The following is a 19,075-nucleotide window of genomic DNA, read 5'->3' as shown; positions in this document are numbered from 1 at the left end:
TAACTATGCAAGTCTTGGTCTTGTTTAGTTAAGGAGGTAGTGAGAAATCTATGCTTTACATGCCTAATTAGAAACAAACTAACACCTTATCAGCAGAGGACCAACTTAAAAGATAGTAGAAATTTAAAAAGAAACAAAAATGTTGCAAGTATAGTAGGAACTATAAAATCTGTATTGATTTCAACTTACTAATCTGGAGAGATGTCCATCACATAAAATGAAATAATAAGATTACAGCAGAGCATGCAAAAATCCCTTCTTTCTAACGTATGCTAAAGTCTACACAGAAAAACACAGAAAAAGGCATACAAAAATATTAATACTTGCTATCTCTAGAATTCATTTTAATAGAGTACTTTTTACAAAATCAGAAAAGAACAAATCACTTTTTCTTAATTATGTTAAATAAAAAGTATATATAATATACACATGCAAACGAAACTGAATATAAAGCATTTGGACCTCTTTCCAAAAAATAAGCTCCTATATTATTAAAACTATTTTAAAACAAAAATAATAAGTTCCTTATGGCACCACACAAAAATTTTAAATGTGTATGTATAGGAGGCAAAGACACACAGTACTAATTCTTACCTAAATTAATACTGCATTAGGAGGAAGTTATGATGGAATTTCTTTCATTACACTTTTTAATAAAAGCAGATATTCAAGCACAGTCTTGAGTATTTAAAGAAAAAAACTCCCTGCAGTTGGTTGAAGGCATGCTGGTTATTCACCTAAAGCAACCTGCATTCTAATCCTTACTTACCAAAAAGGAAACCATAGTAAAAACCCATAACTATAAATGGTAAATCAAACTTCTTTTTTTTTTTAACTTTTTTTTTTTAAGATTTTATTTATTTATCTGTCAGAGAGACAGAGAGAGAGATCATAAGTAGGCAGAGAGGCAGGCAGAGAAGGTGGGGAAGCAGGTTCCCCGCTGAGCAGAGAGCCGGATGCGGGGCTCAATCCCAGGACCCTGGGATCATGACCTGAGCTGAAGGCAGAGGCTTTAACCCACTAAGCCACCCAGGCACCCTGGTAAATCAAACTTCTAAAGAATTTTATCTAACTAGTGTCAATAAAGGACTCTTAGAACTCCATGCTCTTTTCATAAGGGTGCCATAAAATTTTAATTTTATGTACAATTTTAAACTAATCTGGAAAAGAAATATAAATTTCTTAAGGCAAATCAGGTTTTAAGATTTTATTTTTACATAATCTCTACACCCAGTGTGGGGCTCTACACCCAGTGTGGGGCTCAAACTCACAACCCCAAGATCCAGAGTCACACGTTCTACCAGTGACTGAGCAAGCCAGGCGCCCCTAGGTTAATTAATTAAATGTTCATTAAAAAAAGGTTTCACTTCAGCAACACATCAAGTAAAGACAGATTTTCACTACAGTATTTTATACTAGCAAAGGAAAAAAAAACCTAAATGCACATTAGAAAACTGAATTATATATTCACTATTAAATACTACACAACCTCTAAAATAGTTCACATACTGTAATATAGACTATAATCCCATTTCCATTTCTTAGGCACTATGTACATGTACTTATAAACAGAAACTGAAAAGGTGTGCACCAAAATGATCTTTCCTGGGTTCATTTTAACCTTTTAATTTTCTATCACCTTTAGAGAACATATATTAATTTTGTAGTAAGATTTTACAACACCTTTTAAGTTTCTTATGCACTATGTCCAATTCAGAGAAGAGTAATACTTACATAGCAAATGTTCAAAAGTAACCCACTAATAATTTCTTTAAACCTCACTAAATGGTTTTCTTTGCAATCCTTTAGAACATTACTTGACCTGGGGCACCTGGGTGGCTCAGTGGGTTAAATAACTGCCTTCAGCTCAGGTCATGATCTCGGGGTTCTGGGATCAAGCCCCAAGTTCAGGCTCCCTGCTCAGCAGGAAGTCTGCTTCTCCCTCTCCCTCTGCTCTACCCCGTGCTCATCCTCTCTCTCCCTCAAATAAATAAAAAATCTTAAAAAAAAAAAAAAAAAAACACTATTCAACATGTTCTCCAGTTGGAAGCCTCACTGGTATATCTCACATCTTATACTTGATAACATGGTGCAGAACGGAGTAGCCTTTCTTGGGGAGACTACTCAGTAACTACCATGATAGAATCTTTTCTAGAGGGACACCTGGGTGGCTCAGTCGGTTAAGCGGCTGCCTTCGGCTCAGGTCACAATCCCAGCATCCTGGGATCGAGTCCCACATTGGGCTCCTTGCTCCGCGGGGAGCCTGCTTCTCCCTCTGACTCTACCTGCTACTCTGCCTGCCTGTACTCTATCTCTCTGACAAATAAATAAAATTTAAAAAAAAATCTTTTCTAGACTACTGTAACTTTTTTTTTAAAGATTTTATTTATTTAAAGTCAAGCAGAGAGAGTCAATTATCATATGGTTTCACTTATTTGTGGAGCATAACAAATAGCATGGAGGACAAGGGGAGATGGAGAGGAGAAGGGAGTTGAGGGAAATTGGAAGGGGAGGTGAACCATGAGAGACTATGGACTCTGAAAAACGATCTGAGAATTTTGAAGGGGTGGGGGGTGGGAGGTTGGGGGCACCAGGTGGTGGGTATTGTAGAGGGCACGGATTGCATGGAGCACTGGGTGTGGTGCAAAAATAATGAATACTGTTATGCTGAAAAATTTAAAAAAAAAAAAAAGATTTTATTTATTTATTTGTCAGAGAGAGAGAGAGAGAGCACGAGCACAGGCAAGCAAAATGGCAGGCAGAGGAGGAGGGAGAAGCAGGTTCCCCGCCAAGCAAGGAGCCCAATGTGGGACTCGACCCCAGGACTCTGGGATCACAACCCGAGCCAAAAGCAGCCGCCCAACCAAATGAGCCACCCAGGCATCCCTACTGCAACTCTCTTAATTTGCTCAAACAGAATTACAGTAACAATGGGAAGACATAATGTGCACATACTTTTCTTTAAAGCAATTTTCAATTCTGTGCTTATAAACGCCTATACCTACTTTCTTCTCTCCTCAAACTGCCACTGAAAATTCAGTAAAAGAGGGGCGCCTGGTTGGCTCAGTGGGTTAAGCCTCTGCCTTCAGCTCAGGTCATGACCTCAAGGCCCTGGGATCGAGCCCCGCATGGGAGCCTGCTTCCCCTCTCTCTCTCTGCCTGCCTGACTACTTGTGATCGATCTCTCTCTCTCTCTCTCTGTCAAATAAATAAATAAAATATTTAAAAAAAAAAAAAAGAAAATTCAGTAAAAGAAAGAAACCTTTTATTATTTGACTGGCAGAGTAAGAAAATAAAAAATGAATCCCCTGTATATATGATAAATGGTTAACTACTATTCACAGTTTCTTCACAGGCCACCCTATCTTTAACCAATTTCAGAATCGACATCCATCTTGAATGGATTTGTAGATGCAATTCCAGCCTAAATAGACCAGAACTAAAATAAAACCAACAGAAACCAGAGACTTCCCTAATGTAGTCCCATGGAGTTTAAAAATAAAACACACATTTTGCCCCAGAAAAAAAAATCTTAATGCCACACACTGGGGTGGGAGAACAGTTTGAAAAGGACATCCTCCTTTCAAGAATATATAAGGCATATTTACTTACTCAACAAATGAATAATGAACATCTACCATATGTTAGGCACTTATCTAAGTGTTTGAGATGCATCAGTGAGCAAGAGAGTAAGATCCTTGTCCTTGTAGACCTTTCATTTTATCAGGTAAAAACATACCACTGTTAAACACAATAAGTAAGTAAAGTACATGGTAGCTTAAAAGAAATCTATGAAGGGAGAGGTTCCAGTGTTAAACAGCATGATGAGAATGGGCCCCACAAGGAGGGTGAGACTTGAGGCACTGAGATATGAGAAAGTCAGACAGGTGATGGGAGAAGCACCCCACACAGAAGGCACACCCAATGGCAGAAGTGTGCCCATAATAGATGAAGAAGAGCACTGGATTATGAGGGAGGAAGAGAGAAGGAGAAATGAAAGGTGAAATCAGAGATATAGAAAGGGAAGTCATCAAAGCTTCACACACAAAGATAAGGGCTTTCATTTTTTAATCTGAGTGAAATGGGGAAACCTCTGCAGATTCTTGACAGGAATGACAAACTGGTTTATGATTTTATTTTTTTTTTAAAGATTTTATTTATTTATTTGACAGACAGAGATTACAAGCAGGCAGAGAGACAGTCAGAGAGAGGAGGAAGCCGGCTCCCTGCTGAGCAGAGAGCCTGATGTGGGGCTCGATCCCAGGACCCTGGGATCATGACCTGAGCTGAAGGCAGAGGCTTTAACCCACTGAGCCACCCAGGCGCCCCTGGTTTATGATTTTAAAAGATGGCTCCAGGGACACCTGGGTGGCTCAGTTGGTTAAGCAGCTGCCTTCGGCTCAGGTCATGATCCCAGCGTCCTGGGATCGAGTCCCACATCGGGCTCCTTGCTCCTCGTCAGGGAGCCTGCTTCTCCCTCTGCCTCTGCCTGCCATTCTGTCTGCCTGTGCTCGCTCTCTCTCCCTCTCTCTCTCTGACAAATAAATAAAATAAAATCTTTAAAAAAAAATAAAAATAAAAATAAAAGATGGCTCCAGGGACACCTGGGTGGCTCAGCTGGTTAAGCTGCTGCCTTCAGCTCAGGTCATGATCCCAGGGTCCTGGGATCGAGTCCAACATCTGGCTCCTTGCTCAGCGGGGAGCCTGCTTCTCTCTCTGCCTCTGTCTGCCTCTCTGCCTGCTTGTGCACACTCTCTCTCTCTCTCTCTCTCTCTGTCAAATAAATAAATAAAATCTTAAAAAAGAAAACTGAATGATAGTTATAACAGACACATTATAACATACGATTACTAAATGTTTGAACAACGTAGCTATCAATGTACATATCAAAAATGAGAGGAAAGTGGGATGCCTGGGTGGGTCAGTCATCAGGCATCTGCCTTTGGCTCCCAGGGTCCTGGATCAAGCCCCGAATCAGGCTCTCTGCTCAGCAGGAAGCCTGCTTCTCCCTCTCTCCCTGCTTGTGTTCCCTCTCTTCCTATGTCTCTGTCAAATAAATAAATAAAATCTTAAAAAAAGAGAGAGAGAGAGAGAGGAAAGATAAAAATTAGAACAGGGTACCTGGGTGGCTCAGTCTGTTAAGTATCTGCCTTCAGCTCAGTTCATGATTCCAGGGTCCTGGGATTGACTCCCGTGTCAGGCTCCCTGCTCAGCAGGGAGTCTGTTTCTCCCTCTGCCCCTACCCCCTACCCCCATCCCTGCTCCTGCTCGAGCTCATTCTCTCTCTCTCTTGCAAAAATAAATAAATATCTTTAAAAATTAGAACTTGCTGTTTGCCTTATAATATTAATTGGAAGTAAAAGAATATTAGTTTAGGGGCGCCTGGGTGGCTCAGTGGGTTAGGCCGCTGCCTTCGGCTCGGGTCCTGGTCTCCGAGTCCTGGGATCAAGCCCCGTGTCGGGCTCTCTGCTCAGCGGGGAGCCTGCTTCCTCCTCTCTCTGCCTGCCTCTCTGCCTGCTTGTGATCTCTCTGTCAAATAAATAAATAAAATCTTTAAAAAAAAAAAAAATATTAGTTTAAATCAAATACTGGGGAAGAGAAAGAAAAGGTTACTAGGTAAAATTCAATAGTACTCAAAGTGAGAAAACAACAAGCAAAAAAAAGTAATGGTTGGGGAAAGGCTAAGTGTATTACATAAAAGTTTTTTTTTTTTTTTTAAAGATTTTATTTATTTTTTTGACAGAGAGAAATCACAAGTAGGCAGAGAGGCAGGCAGAGAGAGAGGAGGAAGCAGGCTTCCCGCTGAGCAGAAAGCCCGACGCGGGGCTCGAACCCAGGACCTGGGATCATGACCTGAGCCGAAGGCAGCGGCTTAACCCACTGAGCCACCCAGGCGCCCTAAAAGTTTTAATATAAAGGCAGCAGCTAGAACAAAAGTACAATTCTCGTTTTGTTTTTTTTTTTTTAACTAAGAATTGGAGCACCTGGCTGGCTCAGTGTTGCTCTTGATCTCATGGTCATGAGTTCAAATCCCATACTGGGGGTAGAGCTTACTTTAAAATAAAATAAAACAAAATATTATATCAAAAAACAAATATGATTGGGCGCCTGGGTGGCTCAGTGGGTTAAGCTGCTGCCTTTGGCTCAGGTCATGATCTCAGGGTCCTGGGATCGAGTCCCGCATCGGGCTCTCTGCTCAGCAGGGAGCCTGCTTCCCTCTCTCTCTCTCTGCCTGCCTCTCCATCTACTTGTGATCTCTCTCTGTCAAATAAATAAATAAAATCTTTAAAAAAAAAAAACAAAAAAAAAAAAAAACAAATATGGGGCACCGGGGTGGCTCAGTGGGTTAAAGCCTCTGCCTTCAGCTCAGGTCATGATCCCAGTGTCCTGGGATGGAGCCCTGAGTTGGGCTCTCAGCTCATCTGGGAACCTGCTCTCTGCCCCCTCCTACCCCCCCGCCTGCCTCTCTGCCTGCTTGTGACCTCTGTCTGTTATGTGGATAAATAAAATCTTAAAAAAATAAATAAATAAAGACAAATTATCACACACACTCCAAACCCAACGCAAAAAAAAACTTAAAAAGAACAAAATAAAACCAAAGGCAAAAGAGAATTGTAATGAAGAAGACTGGGTCCTAGAACTGGGGGGGGGGGGGGGGACAGTAGTGGAAGATGTGGTATTATCTGTTATTTAGCTGGCAGTACTGTATCAATGTTCACTTCTTAGTTTTGACCACTCTATGCTATGCAGTTGATCAACTTTAGGGGGACCTGGATAAAGAGTATATACAGGAACACTATAGTGTCTCTACAACATTTCTTTAAATCTAAAATTATTTCAAAGTAAAAAGAAAAATTTAAGTTTGTGAAACAATGTTTTTCACCACTGGACAGTGCTACTAAACCAATCTATCCTTTTAAAAACTAGTAAATAAAGAGAAAGAGCCTTTTATCCTGCCTTTCCTATGTGAACTGTATCACACTGGGTGACCAAATAGTTGTTGAGAAGTTTCTTTATTGAAATATTATAGCTATTAAATGAAAAGGGCATAACAGAATTAGAATATCAGCATTTGGGATGCCTGGGTGGCTCAGCTGGTTAAGCATCTGCAACTCAGGTCATAATCCCAGGGTCCAGAGATAAAGTCCCACATCAGGCTCCCTGCTCAGTGGGAAGTTTGTTTTTCCCGCTGCATGCCATTCGGGCACTTGTACTCTCTCTGACAAATAAATACATAAAATCTTTAAAAAAAAAAAAAAAAAAAAAAGAACATCAGCATTTGTTACTCCTAATAAATTATCAGATAAAACACAATGATCATCAGTACCTAACATCACAAAGAGGAAGAGAAACATCACACATCTCCTGATAAACCACACCACCTGGGAAGTCATCACACTGTGGTAGCCAACCTCCAAAATGGCTACTGGGATCCCCATCTCCTAGAATTCACACCCTTAAGGAGTCCTCTTCCACAGAGTATCAGGGTTGGTCTGGATGACCAAAAGAGCAGAAATTACGGAATGTCACTTCTGTAGTTATAAAAAGCATTACAGCTTTCTTCCTATCTTCCTCCCTCTCTGATCACCTGCTCTTCCACAGTGCCTGGAGGATACTCAAGCAAGAAACTGAGCCCTCTTACGACAGCCATGTAAGGAAGCTACCTTGAAAGCAGATCTTCAGGGCCCTGTCAAACCTTCGGATCACGGCAGCCCTGGATGAAAGCTTCACTGTGAAAGACCTTGAGCCACAACCACACAGATGAGCCTAACCTTCAGAAATTGTGGAAGGAGGGGGAAAAGAAAGGAAAAGAAAGAAAGAAACTGTGAAAGATAATAAATGCTGTTTTAAGCTGCTAAATTTGGGCACAATTTGTTACACAGTAAAGATAACTAATATATTTACCAAAAGTAATAACTGAGCCTTAATCTGACCAAGCCTTGACAGCCAAAGCCAACTATCAATTTATTAAATAAAAAAAGAGGGCCAATTTAAACAATATCATAAGAATATATTCAGCAAAATCTAGACAATAAGACACTACAGGGAAAAAAACATAATAAATTCAAAGGACAAAAGGAGATGGAGGAGTAATCTATATTTAAAGAAACTTAAGATACATAACAACCAAACTGTAATGTGTGAATCTCCTTTGGATTTGATTCAAACAAAGGAAAGAACTAGAAGATTAAATTGTGATTGTATATTTGGTGCTACTAAGAAATATTATAATTTTTCTGTTATGTAATAAAGGTATTATGGTTATGTACTTGTTTTTTCTGAAAGACTGTCCTTATCTTTTAGAGACACTTAAGGAAATCATATGATGCCTGATATTTGCTTCAAAATAATATGGGGGGGGCGCCTGGGTGGCTCAGTGGGTTAAGCCGCTGCCTTCGGCTCAGGTCATGATCTCAGGGTCCTGGGATCGAGCCCCGCATCGGGCTCTCTGCTCAGCGGGGAGCCTGCTTCCTCCTCTCTCTGCCTGCCTCTCTGCCTGCTTGTGATCTCTGTCTGTCAAATAAATAAATAAAAATAAAATCGTTAAAAAAAAAAAATAATAATAATAATAATATGGGGGAAGAGAGTAAATGGACATATAGATGAAACATTGGCCATAAACCTGAATGAGTGATGAGTAATGGGGACCAATACTATTCTACTTTTTAGGTTTGAAATTTGCCAAAATACAAGAAGAAAAAAGTAGTACAGCTGCAAGAGGATCAAGAAAACAATAACCTAAGGGGTCCCTGGGTGGCTCAGTGGGTTAAGCCTCTGCCTTTAGCTCAGGTCGTGATCTCAGGGGTCCTGGGCTCCAGCCCCGCATCAGGCTCTCTGCTCAGGGGGGAGCCTGCTTTCCCCTCTCTCTCTCTGCCTGCTGCTCTGCTTACTTGTGATTTCTCTCTCTCTCTCTGTCAAATAAATAAATAAAATCTTAAAAAAAAAAAATAACCTAAATTGAAGATAAGCATCAGTAGAAAATTCTCAGACTACAGGAGACTTTTATCCAATTTTAGCTGTGTCTTTCTCAAAACCTCTCCTTCAAGCAAGGATACAGAGTTCTAGAACTCCAGGTTGAAGAGAGGTCACATGTATTCCACTAAATTTGAGAGCAGTTATTAAGTTATAAGTTGAGACAGCTACCTAAAAACAGACTAGGTCTGTTTGGGATGATGAAAAAGTTATGTAAATACAAAGTGATGATGGTTGCACATCACAGTCAATGTACTTAATATCACTGATTTGTACACTTAAAAATAGTAAATTTTAGGGTGCCTGGGTGGCTCAGTGGGTTAAGCCTCTGCCTTCAGCTCAGGTCATGATCTCAGGGTCCTGGGATCAAGTCCCGCATCGGGCTCTCTGCTCAACAGGGAGCCTGCTTCCCCCTCTCTCCCTGCCTGCCTCTCTGCCTACTTGTGATCTCTGTCAAATAAATAAAATCTTTAGGGACGCCTGAGTGGCTCAGTTGGTTGGACCACTGCCTTCGGCTCAGGTCATGATCCTGGAGTCCTGGGATCGAGTCCCGCATCGGGCTCCCGGCTCCACGGGGAGTCTGCTTCTCTCTGTGACCTTCTCCTCGCTCATACTCTCTCTCACTGTCTCTCTCTCTCTTAAATAAATAAAATCTTTAAAAAAAATAATAATAAAATAAAAAAATAAAATCTTTAAAAAAAAAAAAAACCTGTGCTTTAAAAAAAATAGTAAATTTTATGTATTTACCACAATAAAAGAATTTTTAAATGTATTAGATATATTACATACAAGATATATATTAAAAGGCATAACTTCATCTTGTATAAAAACATACAAAATGAGGGCGCCTGGGTGGCTCAGTGGGTTAAGCCGCTGCCTTCGGCTCGGGTCATGATCTCGGGGTCCTGGGATCGAGTCCCGCATTGGGCTCTCTGCTCAGCAGGGAGCCTGCTTCCCTCTCTCTCTCTCTCTCTCTCTGCCTGCCTCTCCGTCTACTTGTGATCTCTATCTGTCAAATAAATAAATAAAATCTTTAAAAAAAAAAAAAAACATACAAAATGAGCTACAAAGAATGTAATGAAAAATACTAGAAGGGCACCTGGCTGGCTCAGTCAGAGGTACATGAAACTCTTCATCTTGGGGTTGTAAGTTCAAGCCCCACATTGGATATAGATAAATAAATAAACTTTAAAAAAAAAAAAAAAAAGAATACTGGGGCACCTGGGTGGCTCAGTCAGTCAGGCATCCAACTCCTGGTTTCAGCTCAGGTCATGATCTCAGGGTCATGAAATCATGCGTCACGTGAGGCTCTGTGCTCTATGGGGAGGGAGTTTGCTTCGGATTCTCTCCCTCTCCCTCTGCCCCCATGCTCCTTCCCTCCTCCCCCACTAATAAATTTTTTTTCAATCTTTAAAAAAAAAAAGAATACTGGAAAAGCAGGTATTTTAATGTAAAATTCAGAAATTTTTATCAAAAAGTATTATAGAAGTACTTTCACAAACATTTTCTTTTTTTTTCCCCCACAGACATTTTCAAAGGCAAATGCCTTGTGTTTAAATGTATGAAATTTGGGCGCCTGGGTGGCTCAGTTGGTTAAGCAACTGCCTTCTGCTTGGGTCATGATCCGGGAGTCCTAGGATCGAGTCCCCTGTCACACTCCCAACTCTGCGGGAAGTCTGCTTTTCCCTCTGACCTTCTTCCCTCTCATGCTCTCTCTTCTCATTCTCTCTTTCTCAAATACATAAATAAAATCTTTAAAATAAATGAATAAATATGAAATCTATTTTACTAAATGAAAATAATCAGTAAAAGACCAATAAGCTCCCCCCAGAAAAAACATGGGCAAAAAATACAAAGTTTATTGAATAAAGAAAAACAAACACCCTTTAAATATTTGGTGGGGGAAGAATATTTAATCTCACTCCTAATATTAGAGATGCAAATTAAAATCTACACAAGAGGGGCGCCTGGGTGGCTCAGCGGGTTAAGCCGCTGCCTTCGGCTCAGGTCATGATCTCAGGGTCCTGGGATCGAGCCCCGCATCGGGCTCTCTGCTCAGAAGCCTGCTTCTTCCTCTCTCTCTGCCGGCCTCTCTGCCTACTTGTGATCTCTCTCTGTCAAATGAATAAATAAAATCTTTAAAAAAAAAAATTAAAATTTAAAAAAAAATCTACACAAGAAAATTCACTACGGCACTCTGCTGTTATATGACAACATATTGGAAACAAACTGTTCATCAATGATAAACTGGTTAGATAAATTAATAAAACAACAATTTGCTTGAAAAAAAATAAAGGAATTAGACCTATATGTATTGATACAAAACTATTTTTAAAGTACACAGTTAAATGTAACAAAGTACAAAACCCAGTTATTTTTAACATGCTACAATCTGTGCTCATGGAAAAAGGAATAGATGGGCATCTGGGGGGCTCAGCCAGTCAAGCGTCTGCCTTCAGCTCAGGTCATGATCCCAGGGTCCTGGGACCAAGGCCCATGTCAGGCTCCCTGCTCAGGAGGAAGCCTCCTTCTCCCTCTCCCTGCCTCTCTGCCTACTTGTGCTCTCCCTCTCTGTCAAATAAATAAATAAAATCTAAAAAAAAAGGAGGGGCTAGATATATAAATTATAAAGACATAGATAAGTTTGTAAACATACACAAAAGAAAATGCTACCAAGTGACTGCCTAACAAAGGAACGGGGAAACAGCAACAACAAAGAGTGGGAGGGAAACCTCACTTCACAGTCTTCTAGAATCTGAATTTTTGTTAGCCATGTAAATATGTAACTAATTTTTGTTAACAATATGAAAAACTGCTTTGTTTTGTTTTGAAAAAGGGGAAGAGAAACACATGAGTGGTTCAGTCAGGTAAGCATCCGACTCTTGATTTTTCGGTCATGATCTCAAGGTTGTGAGACTGAGCCCCAGGTTGGGCTCCTGCTGGGTGTGGAGCCTGCTTAAGATTCTCTCTCACCCTCTTCCTCTGCCCCCCCACCTCCCATGCTTGCACGTGCTCTCTCTTTAAAAAAAAGGGGGGGGGGGATATTACGTCTAACTCAGATGTCTCCAGAAGGTTTAATAAAATACCCAAGATTATCCCAATAAGTTCCAAAAGGCAATTCTCTTGCTTTCTAAGCCTTTACTGTTTTGCTTTTGACTGATCCGTAAAACAAGTAACATGCTTTTCAACCCTACGTTGAGTACTGAGTGTCTGATTCAGGAACGAAGTCTTAAAGCACTGCCAGTCAGTCATATCCTCCTGAAGTATGACTGACTATTATTTGTTTGTTATGCATCTTTAACTAAAAGGCCATACTGCCAAACACAGAAAACATTAGCAACATAAACAGGATTAATGCTTGCTTCTAACCTTCAGAGGTTCATCATGGACTCTAAGAGCCACAAAAAATAACCTTAGCAATGGTTCAACAGTATGACTGTAAATGAGACCAAGAGTGGCGCTCAGGACACACAGGAAAGGAAGGCCCTTCTTCTTTTAATTTATTTATTGAAAGGTAACGTGTACGCACACCAAGCACTCCAAGCAGACTCTGTGCTGAGCTCAGAGCCCGACATGGAGCTCAATCCCACAACCCTGAGAGATCAGGACCTGAGCCAATAATCAAGAGTCAGATGTTTAATCCCAGACGCTTAACCAACTGAGCCACCCAGGCACCCCATTTTTTCACTCTTCTAAAATGAGCGATTTTCCCATCTACCTGATAGCACATGATTTCTTCTACTTTTCTATGGGAGGCAGTTCCTCCGCTCTCATATATATAGAGAGGAAAAAACTTAATGTACCAAAGTTCTTCATGTTCAACAGTCTGCAGTTCCATCTGTAACAAACACTAATACAATTTTAAAGTAAGTAAATAATCTCCCTAACGAAAACTACCTCTCAGGAATTCATTTAAATCCTTCCCTGGATTACTCCAGCCTCAAGCAATCTCTCCTTCCTCTGAACTCCAAAAGCAATTATTTATACAATTTATTTGGCAATTAATCCTGCATTGCCTTGTTAAACCTCTTTCATTATTCTGATATGTTATTTAAATCTTCTCTAGTTATCTAACTTTCATGTTTATTTCTCATCTCCCCAAATAGACTATAAATCTCTTGAGAGGAAGAGATAAGGCCTTATATTGTTTTGTATACACAGAAAAACACAGAGTAGCTGGTACATGTAAATACAAAGATATTTGTGGATTTAGAAAGAAAAAAATCAGTTACATTAAGAAAACATTCAAAGCCATACCAACTAAGAATCCTCAAGTCAGAGCTGATAGGCCTGTGTACAATTTGGTTTCCCTGATTCCTGAAGAATGTGAGGTGGTCAAAAGGGTATGGCCTCTGCAATCAAGACCTCAGTTTGGATCCTCTGTAGCTTGAGTATTTTAACCTATAAACTTAACCTATAAACTTCAATTCCTTCATCTCTAAGATAAGGACAGTAATACCCACCTATAAAAGGCTTTATGATTGTTAAATGAGAGTTGACATAAAACCACAGGATTCCTTATTTCAGAGATTCTTGAATTTTTTTTTTTTTTTAAGATTGTATTTACTTGACAGAAAGAGACACACGCGAGAAAGGGGATCATAAGCAAGGGGAGTGTGAGAGGGAGAAGCAGGCTTCCAGTCGAGCAGGGAGCCCAATGCAGGCTCGATCCCAGGACCCTGGGATCATGACCTGAGCTGAAAGCAGATGCTTAATGACTAAGCCACCCAGGCTCCCCTCTTGAATTTTTTTCATCTGTGGAATCAGAGTATGTCCTTCTATCTTCAGTATCCCATAGCTGAATTGGCAGTTTTACCTAGCAGTACATAAAATAATGCGTTGTATAACGTGAACCTGATAAAATTTGGTAACAGCTAGCAGCATCCTCAATAAATGCTAGCTTCAACTCCCCTCTCCCTCACAGCCATTCACACACTATCATATGAATAGGAAACAATTCCTTCAGCAGCACAGAAGGAAATGCCAACAAATGTATTCAAAGTGCTGAGTACTTTGGCATATAGTATATCCTCAATAAATAGGAACCATTACTACTGCTTCTCTGAATACAGTGCAGAAATATCTATATCTATATCTATGTATCTATATCTATATCTATAGATATCTATATCTATCTATACTATCTATAGATGGATATAGTATATCTATATCTACTATGTACGTGCCATCATTCTGGGCACTAAAGATACAGCAGTAAACAAAGTAACTCCCAGTCTTCACAGAGTTTATGTTCTATTAGTACATATACTTTCTATGGCACAAAAAAGTAGTAGTTAAAAAAAAAATAAAATCACAAGTGAGTCAACAGATTGTCCCAAATACTGAAAAGCTAAGCAGAAAGATACTAAAACACAACCAAAACTCAAAATAAAGTCCTGGGAGCAAAACAAGGCATTCAAGCATTTCTGCTCTAAGCAAAGGTTTGGGAATAAGTAGAACCAGAAGAGATACTAAATAGGAAAGGGAAGGAAGGAGGCAGGAAAGAAGGGAGGAAAGAAGGGGAAGGGTAGGAGGAAAAGGAAAGAAGAAAAAAGGGGAAAAAAAGAACAAGAAAGGGAGATATAACATCACCTCCAGTTTCTAAAATTAAAACATACATTAAATTCATTTGAAAGAGGAATAATAATTTGGGTTATTTGTGAAACATGAAACAGGAGACAGCAAATTAGGTCTTTAAAAATCATAAATGTGTCAACGAATCATTTTTCTTAAGCTTGTAAAGATTTGCAGCTAATTATAGCTGAAGATCTGAATATCAGACTCTTAGACAGGAAAAAGAATCCTGATACAAGGCTCCAAGGAAATATCATGCAAATAAAAGCAAAGGGAAAGGGGGTTAAAAAGCGTAACTGACATCAGCAAGTACCAACAGTTAGGACTAAGTCTGAAAAACTACTTTAAAAAATAAGAACTCAAAGTATAGAAGTCTAACATCATTTAATAAAGAGGCAAAGAATCCCTACGATCTTCAGAATGCCAAAGGCATTATAATAATTTGCTTTGCATTAAATCATAGTAAGATGTTATATTCATGAAGGACACATATTTGTGTGTTGTTATGTTGTCTGCACCAAAGCCTAAACTCCTTTCTGAGCAGGGATCTTTTCTCACTCATCTTTTTATCCCTGAGGATGCTTTACACAGGTAAGGAATTAATATTTTTTAAAAAGTGTTGGGGCACCTACCTGGCTTAGGCGACAGAACATGAAACTCTTGATCTTCAGGTAATGAGTATAAGCCCCATGTTTGGCAGGGAGCCCACTTTAAAAAAAAAACCCAGGGCGCCTAGGTGGCTCAGTCGCTTGAGCATCCAACTCTTGGTTTCAGGCTCAGGTAGTGTGATCTCATGGATGGAGAGGCTGGGCCTGTCCAGGCCCTACTGCTTGAGGTAAGAGGATCTGTTCGAGGTGCTCTTCCCACTGTCCCTCCCCACCCAAAGTAAATGAATAAATCTTAAAAAAAAAAAAAAAAAAGTCTCCATGATGTGACAGAATTCAAGAAAATCGGTAACACTTTATGCAAATAAAAAAGTATTTAATATTTTTAGTTTCAAAATAACTGAGAGGGGCACCTGGGTGGCTCAGTAGGTTAAGCCTCTGCCTTCGGCTCAGGTCATGATCTCAGGGTCCTGGGATCAAGCCCCACATCAGGTCCTCTGCTCAGCAGGAAACTTGCTTCCCCCTCTCTCTCTGCCTGCTTCTCTGCCTACTTGTGATCTCTTTGTGTCAAATGAATAAACAAAATCTTTTAAAAAAATAAATAAATGAGGAAAATAGCTATCTAAAACTTTTCATTCTCAAAAGATGACCATATGGCAAAGTAAGCTAAAGCAGACATTTACTTTAAGGTTTTCTCATACCTTGTTCTCAAGCCTGAGAAGTGTACAATTAATCAACATTTACTGAATGGCCACAATGTTATTAGTCCCTGAGCAGATCCATAAATTCAGCATGATCCTCTAAAAGGATGCCCACTAATATGACTCTTCATCTTGGGGTAGTGAGTTTGAAGCCCCACAAGGGATGTAGAGATTACTTAAATAAATAAAACTTTTGGGGCACCTGGGTGGCTCAGTGGGTTAAAGCCTCTGCCTTTGGCTCAGGGTCCTGGGATGGAGCCCCACATCAGGCTCTCTGCTCAGCAGGGAGCCTGCTTCCTCCTCTCTCTCTGCCTGCCTCTCTGCATACTTGTGATCTCTGTCTGTCAAATAAGTAAATAAATAAGTCTTTTTAAAAAGTAAATAAATAGGGGCGCCTGGGTGGCTCAGTGGGTTGAGCCGCTGCCTTCGGCTCAGGTCATGATCTCAGGGTCCTGGGTTCGAGCCCCGCATCGGGCTCTCTGCTCGGCAGGGAGCCTGCTTCCTCCTCTCTCTCTACCTGCCTCTCTGCCTGCTTGTGATCTCTCTCTGTCAAATAAATAAATAAAATCTTTAAAAAAAAAAAAAGTAAATAAATAATAAATAAATAAAACTTTTTAAAAAAGATTTTAGGGGTTCTTGGGTGGCTCAGTGGATTGGGCCTCTGCCTTCCGCTCAGGTCATGATCTCAGGGTCCTGGGATCGAGCCCCGCATCCAGCTCTCTGCTCAGTGGGAAGCCTGCTTCCTCCTCTCTCTCTGACTACTTGTGATCTCTCTCTGTCAAATAAACAAAGAAAATCTTAAAATAAATAAATAAATAAAATAAAAATTTAAGGGGCGCCTGGGTGGCTCAGTGGGTTAAAGCCTCTGCCTTCAGCTCAGGTCATGATCCCAGGGTCCTGGGATCGAGCCCCGCATCGGGCTCTCTGCTCGGCAGGGAGCCCGCTTCCTCCTCTCTCTCTGCCTGCCTCGATGCCTACCTGTGATCTCTGTCAAATTAAAAAAAAAAAAAAAAAAAAAAAAAAATCTTTAAAAAAAATAAAAAATAAAAATTTAAAAAAAATTTTTTTAAATAAATAAATAAAAGGATGCTCACTACCTAGTCAGGGAGATTAACATCAGTAAAGCAATTTGTTATATATGCCACCTTGTGATGGGTACCAAGTGCCAAGGTAGACAGAACAGACTAGAAACTTGGTGAAAGAAATAACTACAAGTTCAGATGAACAGAAAAAACACATAATTAAAGATAGAGCCTGAATTGAACCCTGGATAGTTTGACAAGAAAAATGAAACCAAAGCTTTCTAGTTGTTCAAGCCAAAAACTTGAGTCATCCTTGATTCTTCCCCTTCTCTATTGCCACACCCCACCCTACCCGCCATCCCCCAAACTAAATCCATCACAAAATTCTGTTGACTGTACCTTCAAAATACATACAAAATCTGACCCACTTCTTATCACCTCCACTGCCACCACCTAGGTCTAAGCCAACATTATCTCATTCCTGGATTATAGTAATAGCATTCTAATAAATCTCCCTGCTTCTTGTCCTCTTAAGGCTACTTTTCATAAGGCAGCTGAAGGGATCTCTTTAAGGCCTAATTCAGTTTATTTGTTCTCTGCTAAAATACTACAGTGAAGAAGGGGTATGTGTATATGTATACAAGCACAAAGAAAAATGAGTTGAAGACAGATGCACAAATCTTCAATAATGGAGAATGACATTTACTGGTAATCTTTATTTGCTCTTTGGTTTATTTTCTCCTTTGTACTTTTCTGTATTTTCCACATGAACATGAATTACTTTTGTAACAAAAAATGAAATGTTTTAATTAGAAGGGGAAAAAATGGTCAGAAGATCTTTCAGGAATAACCAAAAATAAAAAACCCACAGTGGCTCTCCGCCATGCTCAAAGTAAAAGAAGGAAACAGTAGGGCCACCACCACTACCACTACCTCTCAGATTTCTTCTCTTACTACTTACTCCTTTATTCACCGTGCTCTAGCACACCGACCACCTTACTGTTCTTCAAATACACTAACAATGCTCTTACCAAAGGGCCTCTGCACTGGCTGTCCTCACTCCCCATTATTCACAAAGCTTACTTCCTGGACGCTCTATTCAAACCGTACTTTCTCAGAAAAGGTTACCATCTAAAGTGTAAATCCCACAACACACATACACACCACTTTCCAGTCTCCTTATAAGGTCTTCTTTATTCCATAGTCATTCTGGTCCCTGGTGTATCCCTAACATCTAGAGAACAGCCAGACACAGGGCTAGCACTCAATAAATCTCTGTAGAATAAACGAAAACATGGAAACAGAAATGAGAATTAAAAGATTTAGGATAGGGGCACCTGGGTGGCTCAGTGCTTAAGCCTCTGCCTTCAGCTCAGGTCATGATCTCAGGGTCCTGGGATCGAGTCCCACATGGGGCTCTCTGCTCTGCAGGGAGCCTGCTTCCTCCTCTCTCTCTCTCTCTCTGCCTGCCTCTCTGCCCGCTTGTGATCTCTCTCTGTCAAATTAAAAAAAAAAAAAAAAAAAAAAATCTTAAAAAAAAAAAAAGATTTAGGATAACTTGAGGATGTATGTATCAGGGGCTGAAGACAAAAAAAAAAAAAAATCAATCTGATAGGAACAGAGAACACCTGGAGCAAAGAAGCCTTCCACAGGTAAAGAGACTTGGTTAACACTAAGCAACTAGAAAAAATGAGAGATTTGAAGGATGGTAAGTTGACAAAGACAAAAAAGGCTATGGGGCCAGAAGAAAATTTAGGTCAAGAGGAAAGGGATAAAATAGCTGGGAGAGAAAAGGGGCTGAGAAGAAGGGCGGCATGAAGAGGACAGAAAAGTTATAGATACAGAAGTCAAGAGGAAGGATGAGACTATACAAGGAGGGAGCAAGAGACCACAGAGAAGTGGAGGCTATGGTTATATCACAACACTGTTGTTCAATTCTAAGACCTACCAGTCCTGAAAAAGATATACATTATATGCCTTTAGTTCCAAAATAAATGACTTATGAGTGCTAAAACACACAAAGATATGTATGTTTATCTGCTGTATCACGTTGAACATTCAAATTGCTCACTGCAGAAATGCCTAAGAATTTAAAAAGTTATGGGTACCTAGCTCGCTCAGTATGTAGAACATCTAACTACTTATCTTGAAGTTCTGAGTTCAAGCCCCACACTGGGTATAGAGATTACCTACCAACCAC

The 19,075-nt window shown here is 40.1% G+C and overlaps 1 protein-coding gene across 1 annotated transcript in view; it reads right to left on the bottom strand.

The window, feature by feature from the left end:
- The window catches only part of NCOA3 (nuclear receptor coactivator 3), a 144,663-nt gene that overhangs the window by 104,281 nt on the left and 21,307 nt on the right, over nucleotides 1-19,075 (bottom strand).

This window comes from Lutra lutra, chromosome 9 (assembly GCF_902655055.1).
Source record: "Lutra lutra chromosome 9, mLutLut1.2, whole genome shotgun sequence".
Classification (NCBI taxonomy): domain Eukaryota; kingdom Metazoa; phylum Chordata; class Mammalia; order Carnivora; family Mustelidae; genus Lutra; species Lutra lutra.
Note: the sequence above shows the minus strand (reverse complement) of the source record. Positions and strands in the feature narration are given on the sequence as shown.